Source organism: Pteropus medius, unplaced genomic scaffold (genome assembly GCF_902729225.1).
Source record: "Pteropus medius unplaced genomic scaffold, Ma_sr-lr_union100, whole genome shotgun sequence".
NCBI classification, from domain to species: Eukaryota; Metazoa; Chordata; class Mammalia; order Chiroptera; family Pteropodidae; genus Pteropus; species Pteropus medius.
This window is the reverse complement of record NW_024349802.1, coordinates 12,572,840-12,586,766: the sequence shown is the minus strand read 5'-3', so window position 1 is coordinate 12,586,766 and position 13,927 is coordinate 12,572,840. Positions and strand designations below refer to the sequence as shown.

General features: G+C 45.8%; 1 protein-coding gene across 7 annotated transcripts in view; it reads left to right on the top strand.

The window, feature by feature from the left end:
- The window catches only part of FGF1 (fibroblast growth factor 1), a 90,994-nt gene that overhangs the window by 21,408 nt on the left and 55,659 nt on the right, over positions 1-13,927 (top strand). For 4 of the 7 annotated variants that reach the window (XM_039836415.1, XM_039836420.1, XM_039836421.1 and 1 more), the window contains 2 exons: positions 3,274-3,450; positions 3,694-3,791. The exons of 1 other annotated variant lie outside the window; for it this stretch is intronic. The gene's annotated coding sequence lies outside the window, so the exon portion shown is untranslated. The remainder of the gene's footprint in view (positions 1-3,273; positions 3,451-3,693; positions 3,792-13,927) is intronic. 2 more of the 7 variants (XM_039836414.1, XM_039836416.1) reach the window with 2 other exon arrangements.

Below are 13,927 nucleotides of genomic sequence, written 5' to 3'. Positions count from 1 at the left end.
TAAAGTGTGAAAAAGCAATCAAGTCTTTTTTCCTTTCTTGCCAAGAACCAGGTTTGCTGGAGTAGAGACACTATATTTAAACCCTGTTGTTCACAGCTGCATAAGAAATGTAGCCTCTCTTTCCATTTAGACAGCTGTGTTTCGTAACTGTCTATCCTAAAATAAAAATGAAGCAGGCAAAAAAAGCAGGGCTGTCTACATCAATCCTAAATTGCTCTCAGTTTTACATAACAAAATAGTAAATATCTTACCACTAAAACATAGTCCACGGAAGGAACTCGTCTGACTCTTGTATCCTATGCCATTTGTTAACACAGACTCGCCGTGGGTACACAGTAGGTGCTCATCAAACCATGTTGACTACCTTTCTTGAATATATGTTTCCTCACAAGCAGCAAACTGTTGAGAAATAATTTAGTAAACTCATTTAATCTAAATACCGTCAGAGCCTGTACAGAGAGTCAGAAGAAGATGCGAGATGATTAAATGAACAGATGCTTTTTGAGTTTGTAAATTGAGTGCTGGGAAACTTTTTCCTCCTAATTCATGGCTCTTAAAATATGTTTATGATCTTGGAGAAATTGTGTAGGGATTTCTCTAAACCTCTGTTTTGGGGAGCACATGTGATAAAATACTTCTGATGAACAAGCCAAGTTTTTCCATTTTTGTCTAACTATGAGAAATGTTTGGGAAAGAAATCTTAATGTATGTGTAATAGTATCCAAATGGCTCTAGAAATCATAGGTACACATCTGATCATAAGATAACACAACACAGGGCCAAGATATTAATTGTGGGGCAAACGCCAAAAGTCAACCATAAGGCATCCCATAATTTCCAAATAAATCACTGGAAGTGACAGAACCAAGAGCATCTACTGCTCTCAGGTGTTTTTTTCTTCATCTAATTTGCTGGTGTTGGTTGAGCGCCTTCTACGTGTAAGAGATCATGCAACGGGAGATTCGATGATAAAATGTGTTCTCTGCTCTCATGTTGTCGTAAGCTAGTGGAGGGGAGAGACAAGACAACTACTCAATGGAATCTTACAAGGAATGAAATAATTGGTAGGTAGAGCACTGTACTGTGGGTCCCTAAAGGAAGGAAGGACCTTCTTACTGGAGAGATCAGGGAAGGCTTTGCAGTGCAGGTAGACTTTTGTGCAGGCCTTGAAGATTAAGAGGAGTTTTGATTAGTAGAAATTGGAAGGGAAGGCACCTTGCAGGCTGAGAAAATAGAATAAACAGGCTCGTGAGGGCCTGGAGTCCTTGGTGTGTAACAGAGAGGGGAGCACCCCATGTGGCTGAGATGGGAAAGGTGAGAGTGGGAGGTGAGGCTTTTCAGACCAGATTTAGGGTCACTGAAATGATTTGCCAAGGACGTTAGGCCTTAACGTCTGGTGAGTGGGAAGCAATGGAAGGTTTATGGTAATGGAAGGGCTGGCATGCGTGGATCCCCCTTGAATGCTTTGACCCTGCACCTTTGGGGCTCCAGTCTTCTGGGGGTTCTCCTCTGAGATAACTAGCTGCACTGGGGATCTCTGGAACTGGGGGTGTCCCCCAGGGTGGCTGCTGCTCTCTGCCTCTCTCTTCAGATCTCTCCCTTAAAGATCTCACCTCTCCCACATCTGCCTCCAGCCCCGGCTTCTTTCTAGAACCCGTTTCCACTGCCTGCACAAGTCAGGTCCATATGGGTGGGTGACCCTCAGCTCAGACGCAGCACACTCCACTGTGAGCTCAGCGTTTGTTCTGCTGAATGGGCCTCCCCTGGCTGTGTCCATTCTCTCAGTAAACAGCCGCTCCATCGATTCTTCTGTCTTCACCAACCCACACCCCAAGTTATTTCTGATTATCCCTTTGCCGAGCTCGTCATTTGGCAAATCCTTTTTATTCTCTTCCCCAAGTGATTTAAGATCCATCCTCTCCCCTCTATTCTCACGGCTCTAGTTGAGGATTTCTTGTCTATTTCAATCTAACAACTACTTACTGAACACGAGGGACTGTGCAGGGGTACGACAGTGTGGAGGAAGCAGATGGCCCCGGCCCCAGACTAGCTTGCAGTCTAGTGAAGAAAACAAATGTTAATCGAAGACTTGAAGACTGATGATTTTTTCAGAGATGGAAATGCAGAGCACCATGCCCCTCGGCCTCTGCTCTGCTTCTGCCCCAACCCCCACCCCAAAAAAGATTTCCCTATAAAATGTTACCAGAAGCATCTTCCAAATTCCTTTCTCAAAAGTCGCCACTGGCTCCCCACTGCTTGCAGATAAAAGACTAAACTCTTTGGAATGGCATCATTCTAGGTCCTCTGTGATCCATCTTCAAACTAGCATGCACTGACCCTGCACCTCAACCCACCCCCGCCCACCAGTCAGGCGTGCTAGAAGAAGACCACCTCCACCTGCCCGTGCCCAGGTCTTGGTTCTCACTATCTCTTTATTCCATGCGTGCTTGTGTAAAGACTGTTTGTCCTTGTGGTTGAGCTGCCACAATTTCCACCGAATCCTCCTGGACCCCTTTTTCCCCAGCCTTTGTCACCTCCGTCACAGCACTTATCACAATGTATCTTATTTACAGTTTCCTTCTCATCCTCGTCAAGGACTGGGAGCTTGTCTTATTCTTCCTGAATAAGCATAACAATAAAAATAATGGCTAAAACCACCAGATGTTTTACATGTGCCAGGCACCATGCTAAGCTCTTCACTCATGGTCCCCATTGCATCCTTATGATGAACACATGGGGTGGGCACTGCCACTGGCCTCGCTTTACAGGTGAAGGTGTTGAAGCTTAGAGAGGCAAACTGACTTTCTGGACCTAAGTCCAGGAAGACTGACTTCAGAGCCCATGCCTTTGATGACGATTCCCTCTTTATTCCTTTCTTATGTCTTGTCAGGTCTCTTGTATTTAAGGGTCTTGACAGAGGTGGTTTATGATGTCGCAGCCAGATCGCCCTCACATCCGTACTGGGGTGACTTAATTAAGTGAATAGGGACAGTGAAGCCCAGAGCAGTCTCTTCAAGGTCATACTGTCATCTCAATTGCTACGAAATGGAAAATGCAGAAAGTTTAGTGGCCACATCTCTTATACATACTAATAAATGGAAGCAGTTTTCAAAGGGAAGCTAAACATTTTAGACTGAGTCAGTGGCAAAAGGTTAGACAGAGGCTTGTTAAATCCAGATTGATTTAATCTGATTTAATCTGGGCAGTAACAGGCCCCATTCGCACAGCCCTATTGGACCAGGCATCCAAACAGAAAACCTTCCTTTCACACAGAGCTGCCGCCTCTCTGCCTGAGCCTGCGAGGAGATATTTAAGGAGGGGAACATCCTCCTCCGCCTCACTGGACTGGACCTGTTCGCTTCCTTAAGGAAGGGGAGTGGTGTGGAGCCCGGGCCCTCCCCGTGGGCCTGCCCTGCTCAGCTCCAGACAGACCTGCCTTTGTGAGTGCGGGTGAGTGGGCAGGCAGGACCTCTGGGGCAGGTAGGAGAGGAGCCGGAGGGGAGAGCTGGGATGGGAAGGCTGACACAGAAAAGGAGCTGGCTTCCCAGAGGGTTGTACCCAGGTAGCCACCACCAGGCTGGCTAGGGCGCTGCCTCCATTCATTTCTGGGCATGAATGAGGCAGGATAGCCCCAGAGAACTGGAGGAGAGGTGCCCCACATTCCAAAGCCTAATAGCATCTTTGGCTTTTCAGAGCCCCCAAAAGAAAACCTCGGAACCATAGGACACTGGGAGAACACCTGCTCCTGCCCTCCTGTCGCCTCTCCCTGTGGGCCCGGAAGAGACTACAAGGTGGGTGGCCTTTCTTTCCTTTACTTCTTCTCTTGGCTGGAGTTTGGCTCATCTTGCTATCATGTAGACGTCTTTATATGCCACTTTGTCCTCCATATCCTGGCTTAAATGCCACATGTTATTCTCTAAACGTGTCAAAGGATATTCAGACAGATGGACAGACTGATAATTAAGTAAATGTGAAGGATCTTGTCTAACACGCCATGCTTTCTACCCTCTTATTAAACGATGCCATACTGTTGCTGCTTTTTGTGAAAGCTTACACCCATCTTATCCAGCACATCGCACCATGTCCTTAAGATTTTTAAGTGAGCAGAAACAACTTTTTGGACTTGCTCCTTATGCAATGAGAGTCATTCTGCTGTGTTACAAACTCAGTGACAAGTCCTAATGCCACAGCTTCCCCGAGGGGCACGGCCCAGACGCTGCTCCATATCTAACCCTGTGATAACCAGACCTTGAGGGTAAGCCAGTGGCTGTTTCACTGAAGAAGTCTGAGATTTTTATCAGATGCCATATTGGAATGGCTCATGTTTCAACAGAATTCCATCGGCAAAGTTACAGACAAAAGTCTGGGTTTTCCTGACCTGGATATGATGTGGCAAAGCAGGAATAGTTATAAAAGGCAGAACAAGGCAGATTGCAAGAGAGGATCTCACTTCAAAAGAGAAAAGTTTGCTGGAGAGCCAACCTGGAGAAGAGTCATGAGCTCTCTCTTTAGTGCTCATGAAATAATGAGAACAATTAGGGCTCAAGAAAGGGATTGGCAAAGCCTATCTACCCATGAGCCTTTGCAGCCTCCCCAGAAGAAAAGCTTGTCTGCCGTGCTTGCAGGGGAAGACTGGGCAATGCTCTCAGGACCATGGAGAGCTTTGGGTGGGAAAGACTAAGGGGGATCTGATGATATGGTCAGGCCATGGGTGTTTGAGTCATTAGTGTTATACATATAAAGCTTGATTGATTTCGATATACAGGCTTACTAGATAGAGGTAAGAGACTGTGAGAAAAACATGCCATTTGCATTTAGGTCCCTCACTGCGTGTTCAGCAAGGATGGGGCAGAGAGCTGGGTGAAACAGTAAGGGTGCAAGAGGAATAGGAAGATGAAGGGACAGAGAAGAGCCTTGTTGGAGGAGGTCTTGGGTCATTAACTGCTGTGAAAACCCCAGCCAGGATTGGTGGTGGCTTTTTCCAGGGGGAGCGAGGTAGCCCTCCTTCCAAGGTAAATAGTTCCTGAAGTAATGTGTCTAGAGTCCTGAGATGGGCAGACGGAAAGCTGGCTCAGAAAGGAGGATGGAAGGACAGGGGTGGGGAGGGAGGGGAGGGAGGGGAAAGGAGGAGGGGTTCCGGGTGAGGCGGTGGGAGGCTGCAGCCCTCGGACACCATTGCACAGTATGAGGGCTGTTTGGGTTCTGAGGTCTCTTCCCACTGAGAATCCCAGATGGATATTTTATGGTGGGGCTCCTGAGGTATCTCAAGAATAATAATAATAATAGCAACACATTTTAGAAAATGTAATCTTGTTATAAAAGGTACTTTTACTTATTATTTGCATCGTCATCATTATTTAATGCTTATACAATGCAGCATTGTGCTAAGAAAGCACTTTACATAAATTTATCTCATTTAATCCTCACAATGACCCTGCGAGAGTAGGCAGTATTGTTAGCCTCCTTGTAGAGAGAGGAAACTGAGGGTCAGAGAGGCAGGGTCCACGGCGAGGAGGAACTGAGCCAAGACTTGCCCTCAGTGAGGCTACTCTGGGGCCTGGGCTCCTGCCCCCCCACCCCAGGGAAAAGGCTCGACCAGCCTAGAGAGAAGGAGGGAGATCCTGGATGTGGACACGACCATAGACCTAGCTCACGAAGCACAGCCACAAAGCGCCCTAACTGCCGCCTACTGGACGTCTACTTCCAAATTTTATCAAATCTAAGACACCATAAATTGCAAGATGTGCCATCATTATATGCACCATTAAGAAAAAATTCTGCATATCCTGGTTGTAGAGATGTTAAAATACCGAAAGAAAACTGCCTCTGAGGCTTGGTGATATATTTTAAGTGCCACACTGTGCTAGGAGCTCTGCCTCCGCTATCTCGTTTCAGCCCGACAACAGCCCTTTTCTTATCGCTCCCACCCTCAGGGAGGAGGGCACAGCTTAGGGCAGCAGAGCCTGTGCCCGCGGTCAGTGACACAGAGCCAGGGAGCTGCAGAGCCTGGACCTGTCTTTGGCAACTTCCTGTGCCCAAATCCCTGTCCGTAACCACATCGCCTTTGAAGGAGATGGGACATCTTTGTCATTTGTCCCTTTTGGTAGGCAGCCAGCGGGGCAAACCCAAACACAACAGAAGCACCTGACTTCAAGAAAAAAGAAAACCTTGCCTTGCTCCTCATCACAGATTCTTCTGTGCCTGGGGTCACTCTGAGTCTCAAACTCCCCTAAACTCCGGAGATGCCAGATTTTGTATCACCCTTGACACTTAACTTTATACTCTTCCCACATCTTCCTTGCCTCCTCCCAGCTTTCCAAGTGTCTTAACTCTTTGGCCTCACTCTGCCTTGCTCGAGAGCCTTTTCGTGCCTTAATCACTTAGCCTTCTCGTTAAAGTTTTTCTAGAATCCTTGCGTGTTAAAATGAATAAACGAGGTGGAACAAGAGGTTGTATGTGTGGAAAAAGTCAGCTGGACAAGTTTTCTGGCTTTACTTTTTGACCCTGAGATCCCCACCGTGGGCTGTGTATCGACAAGCAGGCCTCTTGGTTTCCCAGTTACATCGTCATTGTACATCTCCTTGCCCTCCGCTGTGACCTCTTGGCTATCCTTCCCAGAATTTTCCATAGCGAAGAAGGAAGCCGTGCTTTAATAAAATCTTCCTCATCTCTTCGAAACACCCTCGTTCCCTCCCCTCTTAGCCACTGAGTCACTCCTTCCCTTCACATCTATTCTCAAAGATTTCCTGATACTGGAGATGGATGGTGTTTGGCGCTTTCCTCTTTCCTGATATTACTTCCCGCTTCAACAAGAAATTAAAATCACAACTTGGAAACGCCTCCTAACTGGCAAAATCATTCTGCTGGAATATACTCATTTTTTTTCCTGATTACCCTTCTTCTCACTTGTCCTCTAGCCTTCGGAATCTCTTATTTTTCTTTGCATGACTGTCTCGACTCAGTCTAACTTCCCAGAAAGCCATACTGAGGGGAACTTTAACAAAATTCTCACTTTCAGTATATGTAAACCTTTACTGAATGTCAGTTTCTTTTCAGTGTTTGATCAAAGTGATAAACTTGCTCAGTACATGTTTCCTTTGCTCTAAGTTCTCCTGAGGAAGAGACATGTTTGCTTCATGCATTCGCTCCATATAATGTGAGGCTACAGTAAATATGTGATCAGTGAATGAATGACTAGCAAGCCTTGCTGGGCTTTTGTGTTCATTTGGGATGTGAGCTCCACGAAGGCATCCATCACTCTCGGTACTTCATTTCTTTTTATGGCTAAGTAATATTCCAGTGTATGGATATACCACATTTTGTTTATCCATTGATGGGCATTTGAGTTGTTTGTGCCTTTTGACTGTTATGAATACTGCTGCTATGAAATTTAGCGCACGTTTTTGTATATGTTTTCATTTCTCTTGGGTATAGCCTTAGGAGTGGAATTGTGGGTCATAGGGTAACTCTATGGATAACCATTTACGGAACTCCCAAACCGTTTTATATTTGTGAGGCAACTATTGACTTGGCTCCCAGCATAGTACCTGCGTGTCATAGGTGCTCAATAACAGTTGTTGAATAAACACGACTAAAAATGAAGCAAAGAAAAGTGCCTCGAAAGATGTTGGTTCCATTATCTGTGACAGGCCTGGAAGAGGAATGGTTGTATGTGGGAGAATATTTTGCAAATATGAAGCAATGTATTTTGATCCTTCCCACCCCACCCTGTTGCCTGTAAACCATGTTCCATTTGGAGCCTCCCTTCCTAGAAGCTGGGTCAGGAGGCCTATCACTCAGAGCCAGAGAAGAAAAAGGGAGCACAGAATAAAGAGAAAGAACAGCTGGCTCAACTGCCAAGATTCGTGGAGAGATTTGCGAAATTGCTTGAGCTCTCCTTTAACATAGTGAGGGCTCGTCTGGCAGACAGACGGGAGCTTCTGCCACTGTGGAGGGGCCGCAATGACAGGATGGCAGGCCCTACAACATGAGGAGGCCCGGGGAATGGAGAGGGCGGACCAGTGTGATCCAGTGGCAAGTGGGTGTATTTTGCACCTGGAATCTCCTATTGTTCCCACATGATACAGATGCTGAGAGAGAGCCGAAGGCCATTGTGTGTGACCCTGCAGCGGGGTCAGGGGCAGACCTGGGTGGGGAGGCAGAGACCCAGAGGGGCCTACTGCCAGCAAGAGCTGGTCAGCCAAGGAGCCACTCTGGGCCCTGACTGATCCGAGGGACCGGGACCTCAACTTGAGCCGTAAAGCCTGGGGGTTGGCAGGTGTGTGGGTGGGTGGATGTGTAGATGGGCAGGCGAAGGGCTCCACGCCAAGATCTCAGACCCCAGAGGCCCAGTAAGAGCCTGAGTGACCCTGCTCCTCTTAGAGCGAGATGATATTCGTGAGAGGGGCAGGGAGGGCAGCTGGAGACAGAAGGGCCTCAGCGACGGAGCAGTACCTAACAGGACTGTTTGAATCCTTGTACCGGGTGAGACTGCAGCTTTTTCTCAGCTACCTAACAAGTAAGGTCTAGTGAGGAAGCCCAGATTACAGACAAGCGAAGAGAAAGCATAGTCACGCCATGTGAGAAATCGGGTGCCCTGCCACCTGGGCCGTTTGACTCAGCAGTGAAGTAGCCCAACACAGGGCAGCAGGAACACGGTCGAGATCTGATAGTGTTGCTGTGTCTGTGGCCCCTTCCATGGGCCCGCAAAGGGGTCGAGGAGTATCTGGGCAAGAGAATTTCTCCCCTTCCACCAGCAAAAACGGCTCAAAATGCATGTCCTTTATCATCTTTGGCTATTATTTTTAAAGAAGCCTGTGGAGGTATTTGTGTGGGTCAAGCTAAAGAAACATGGCTGCTCTAACAGTGGCACCTCCCAGGATTTGAGCCCTTATTTTGTTTCAGGTGCTATAGAAACCTATACATGTGTCATCGAATTCTCCCAATGACCCTCCATTATTAGTCATATTTTATAGATAAAGAAACAGGTGAGATTTCTGAGGATCTACTGTGGGTAAGCGGTTAGATCAATTTTGAACCCGATGACCTAAGCTGCAGAGGTAGGGCACTTAAGTGCCTAAAAATTCCTGTTTATTGAAGAAAAAATTTTAAATGTTATTGTTTTTAATTTATAAAAAAAAAAATACTTGTCCATTTCACAATAATATGGATGGTTAAATAGAAAAATGACATGTAATCAAAGTGATAGGAAACCTGAATGAGAACTCGCCACTCTTCCCCGAGCGCAAGCCATTCCAGCAAATCTGAGACCTCAGTTTTATTGGTTATGTAATTGTCCCCAAAAGACATCAAGCCCAGCCCAGCTCAAAGCATACGTGCTTCCATCCACCCACACATCTGCCAACCCACCCATCGACCCATCCATCGACCCATCCATCCATCCACTATCCATCTATACATCCACCCGTCCAGCCACCCGGCCAGTCACCTATCCATCTACGTATCCATCCACCGCTTGCCCATCCATCCATCCATTCAGTCTTTCATCTCACAATTATTGAGCTTACTGTGTGCTAGGTACTGGACCCAAATGAACAAGGTGCTTCTTCCCTTTGAGAAGTTCACAGCTGAGGCAGAAGCACCTCCAGAGTACGATGTACACAAAGTGCTGGATGGTAGTTAGGCATGCGTGGAGTGCAGAGTAGATAGGGAAAGGGAGTGAAGAAAAACTGGGGTGAGGAGAGATTTTGCCTAAAATGAACTACCCCCAGATCTCTGCTCCTTTTTTTCCTTAGGTCTCATCTTGAATGTTGTCTCCTCAAGGAGTCTTATCTGACCATTTATTCTAAAATTGGCTTTACTCTTTATTGTCTGTCTTGGTTCCTTGATTCTGAGTTTTTCTTCCCTTGTCTTTTAATTCATATGTGTGTGATCTGTAAAGTCCCAGATACAATGCGGTTCCCTAAGGGTAGGGACCACGACTTACTTTTGTCACAAGGCCTGACATAGAGTGGTAGCTTAGTTGGTTGTCTGAATAAATGAAGGTTGGAAGCAGATGGTAAGGAGCCTTGAATGCCAAGCTAAGAAGTACGTACTTGGGCCTGCAAGCGGTGGAGAAAAACAGAGGGTGTTTGAGCAAGGGTGAAGCAAGACCAGATTTGTGGTTTGGTAGGACAAGGCTGGAGATATGGATGGGATAAGAGGAATAAGCTACAGAGAGAAAAATTCAAAGCAACTGCCTTGGATAGGGGTCAAGATTTTGTTGGCCTAACCTAAGACCTTGATGGCAGAAAAGAAAAAAGAATGTAAATGTAAGGAATACTGAGGTCTAATCATTAGGAGATGCCTGTGGGTAGAGAGAGAAAGGAAATATGACTAAGGCTGTAGTTTGGGTTACTGTGTAACCACTGTGCTGTCATTAATAAAGGCAGAGGTAGTTTGGGATTTTGGAGAGGTGGGCGGAACCTGAGGCAGACGAGAGCACCCAGTGAGACAAGGAGAGCACGTACATTGTTGAGAACACAGTGGACAGGTTCCTGATGGATGCTAGATTTCAAAGGGTGGCTAAAGAAAAAGAAGCCAGGACAGGGCTCCAAGCAAGAACAGTTAAAGAGAAAGAAGACAACACAGAAACCAGAGCCACTATTGAAACCAGACAGAGGAAAATGGTCCAGAATGGGATTAAAAGCTCTATTGCCCGTAAGGCAGAAGAATCCACAAGAGAGATAGTGGAGACTAGTCCAGGCTGCCCCTCAACTCCAGCCATGAGGAAAGGTGGGTACAGTGGGCCAGATCTTCTGGTGGTTCAAGAGAAGCCAGACAGCGGGAGTTCTAAGTGAAATCTCTCAGTTGGTAAATGTCAAACTCAATTGAGAACCACAAGTAACATGCAGCTCCAGCAAACCATACAGCCTCAGGCTGCATCTGGCTCAGGGGTCACAAGTTTGCAACACTAGTTTTGGAAGAGATCGGGCACTAGCTTTTCCAAAGGCAGTTTTGGTGGGAGGAGGTTGACAGAAGGATGACTGAGAGGTGCTGGAGGCACTGACTTCCTTTGGGATGCTGGGCCATTCAGGAAGCTGAGAGGAGGGCGGAAACAAGAGATTCCTAGGGGATAGGGAGATGGGGGAAAGACTTCTTTGAGTGGAAGGGATTTAGCAAGTTTGGGGTTTAAGGGAAAGACTGAGTGGACTGAACGAACGGCATTCTTGTCCTCTTTTGAGAGCGCTTTAAACGTGTAGTTTTTTTGCGTTTAAATGAGAAGAATACCTGCAATGTATTTTTACCCCTTCCATTCCACTCTCCAGAGACAATCATTTTTCAGGTTTCTATCTCTGGATACACATACAATTTTAAAAATCATTTATGGGATAATTCCACATGATTATTCTAAGGCTTCCTTTTTTCCCCACTTATCTACATCCATATGTGTCTAGCTCTTTTTTTATGGCTGCCTGGTATTTGCTTGGCTGGATAACTTATTTTATCATTCCATTATTGATACAATGTGATTTCTAAATGCTTGCTATTGCAAACAGTGCTGCTGTGACCCTCATATATTGATCTCTGGGCATTGGTGTGAGTCTTTCCGTTGGACAAATTCTTACCCCTGGACCCACCAGTCACATACTTGCACATAGTGTGATGTGTTTGCAAAGGCCTTGTTCAATTTGTCTGCTCTTCCCTTGGGGCCTGGGAATGAAAAATGCTGGGAAGGAGCTGTATTGCCAAGGGAGCTTTAAAGTGTCCCCATGAATATACGGCTTTCTTTTTAATCAAGATGTTGTGGGTAGGACCGTGTTTATGAATAGGTAACCGATATTCAACCTGGTGAATGTGGAACAAATACAAATAACTCTCAGAGAGAAAAAAAGTTTCACCTCTGCCCTTCCTGGTTTGGTCACCCATCTTCTAGGCCCAGGACCAATATTTAGAGAAGCTACTGATTCTGGAGGGCCTACTGAAAAGTGTTGAGTCACGGTGCAGGAAATTGGTTCACGGATTTCAGGGAGACCACAGGATGAAGGCCATTAAAAATTTTTTTTTAACATGATTATATTCCTGGGAGTTGGTACTTAATCTGTGAAGTCATCAATTTAATTATATTTTCAAAAGGTCATTCTTTGGCACAGAGAGGGGAAAACTCTTTCTCATTACCATGAAGAACACAAAAACAGGCAGGAGAAACAAAGACAGGGTGTTAAACAGCCTCTTTGCAGGGGCGTGGATGTCACCAGTGCGGCTGGCACGCTTGGCTCAGAGCGCCCTCTTCTGGACCCAGGCTCCACTGCACCAGCCTGGGCCCAGCCCATCAAGAGCAGGACAAGCCTGATTTTTTTTTTTTTAATTAAATTTATTGGGGTGACATTGGTTAATAAAATTACATAGGTTTCAAATATTCACTTCTATAATACTTGATCTGTATACTGCATTGTGTGTTCACCACCAAAGTCGAATCTGATTTTTAGTGTACAGAACGCTGCTCCACTTCTAACCTCAACACATCTTTGAGTTCCTACTACTTTAGCCACTGAAACCCCAAGGTGGTCTTTTTCAATATTTGTGCTATAGTTTCGGATTACACAGGACCCTGTCTCCTCTTTAAAAATGACTCCTTGGTTACTATTTCTTTAAAAATACCCTCCTTAGATCTGAGTTAAGCCCTTGGGACTCTGCTTAGGTTTGTTAACTGTCGGGAACACATTTATGATTTTGGATAAGTGAGAACTAGATCTAGAAGCCAAAGAAGAATGGCAAACAGTTCCAGATGTCATCGCCCATTACATTAGAGCAAAATACGTTAAGATTGAAGTTTTCTGTCCCACTCCAGAAAGCTGTCAGAACCTGAAGTCTGCCTCATATTTTCTCTACTCATTCAACAAATACTTGCCGAGTACCCATCATGTGCTAGAAAGTATGCTAGGAGCAGGTCCACAGTGAGGGACAAAATGAAGATAGTGTCATCTTAATCCATCAAGTGTGATAACGAAGTGGAGTTTTTACGGCTAAATGCTTGGAAATCTAAGAGCTTCCTAATAGGTTACTGGAGCCTCAATAATGTTCTTTCAAATTACTTGTTAACCTATCATGTGCTATACTATTAAATTTAACCAGATTAATCCTCTCAGCTCAGAAATGTTTTCTTTCTAACTTCTTCAAAGGGGCTATTCAATCCTCTAAGAAACACGCTCATAATCTGTTATGATCAGAAGGAGGAGGCAGGATGAAAGAAAACAGCTTTTCCAAATAACTGCCTGTTTTGCTTGGAGCTGGAGTAGGCAGTGCTGAGGCCAGGCCCTGTTTGGATGTGGGAGCCTGTGGTTATCTGGAACTATCTTCATAAACCTTGCTGGATGGGCACCAGGCCTAGAGCCCATGGCTCGCCCTTTGCCATGCTCATCCTCCAGACAAGAGAAGTCCTCTCTCTCTCTCTCATCCAGGTGTGAGAACCATTTGCCAGACAGAGGGGCATCAGGTCCCAGAAAGAGCCAGCCCCGAAGTGGGGGTGTTCTCTGCAACCAGGCCACACTTACAGCGTTGAAGACAGCAATGACAGCATCAGGGAATGACCCAGGCAAGGTCATTCAAGAGATAAGGGAATGACACAAGGCCAAGGGCCGTGAGGAGCCAAACCCCAACACAGCTTCCAATGAGATGCCACTAGTTATTTATACTCTGACTTTTCCTAAACTTCAGATGAACCACGGAGACGCAGACATCCTATCTTCCTCACCTCTCTTGGATTTATAACTGTAATACAATGCTTCTTTTGGAAGGTTATGTATTCTTCTATTCTGCTATCCAAATTATAAGTGAATTTGGCTTTTTAAAAAAGCTAACCTTCTCCCTAAAATCACTCCAGATTCCAAAGGGATAGTTTTGAATGATTGTATTTTATGGGCTCGCTCCATCGAAGGTTCTGAATTTTCAGATGCTCTTTCCCCAGTTACACTGTTCAATTAAATCC